The following is a 731-nucleotide window of genomic DNA, read 5'->3' as shown; positions in this document are numbered from 1 at the left end:
AATGACCCCTGTGCAAGTAACACTTTTAAGAATGAATATTTATGCCTGTGTGGATGTTCTTTCTGAAATGCTTTCTATGAGTGTCTGTCAGAATGTTGCAGTTTTTTCAGGAATGGCCTTTATTCACGCACCTTAAAATTTTTTATCATGCTGTTTCTGATCCTGAGAAAAATTGGGAAGTGCAAAGTATGTGAGAGAGCTTATGGTATGTATTGTAAGACATTTGCTTTGATATCCAGGATGAATGTGTAACAGGGTGACCAAACCTGACTTTGAACTTCAGTGCAACAAAAGAGAGATGTTCCATTTTCCTAAATGGTGCTTGAAATACAAATTCTGTTTACATATAAATTATATGGAAATATGTTGTAGATAGAGTATATAAGCTGTAGTCCAGTTAAAGCATTAACAGTTAGCACAGGCATTCTAAGAATCTTTCAAAAATAACCCCAAATTTCTTTATCAAAATACTTCGAAGTTACATCTTTGCACAACAGTAACATTTAATTAAAATTAGTAGGAAATTAATGGTAGTTAGATGGAAATACACATTCAGCATAAAGTAGTACTGTACATGAAAGGGCTCTTACCTCTCAGTAAAGATTTGTTTACAGCAATGGTTTCCTGATCGCTTAGGATATTATTATATCATACATAATTGGGCTAAATTTTGGTTTTCTTATCTGTGTGCTGGATTTTCACCAATGTCACCAGAACCACTGGTTTGTGTT

Source organism: Corvus brachyrhynchos, unplaced genomic scaffold, assembly GCF_000691975.1.
Source record: "Corvus brachyrhynchos isolate BGI_N302 unplaced genomic scaffold, ASM69197v1 scaffold1, whole genome shotgun sequence".
In the NCBI taxonomy this organism is placed as follows: Eukaryota; Metazoa; Chordata; class Aves; order Passeriformes; family Corvidae; genus Corvus; species Corvus brachyrhynchos.
This window is presented reverse-complemented; position numbering follows the sequence as displayed.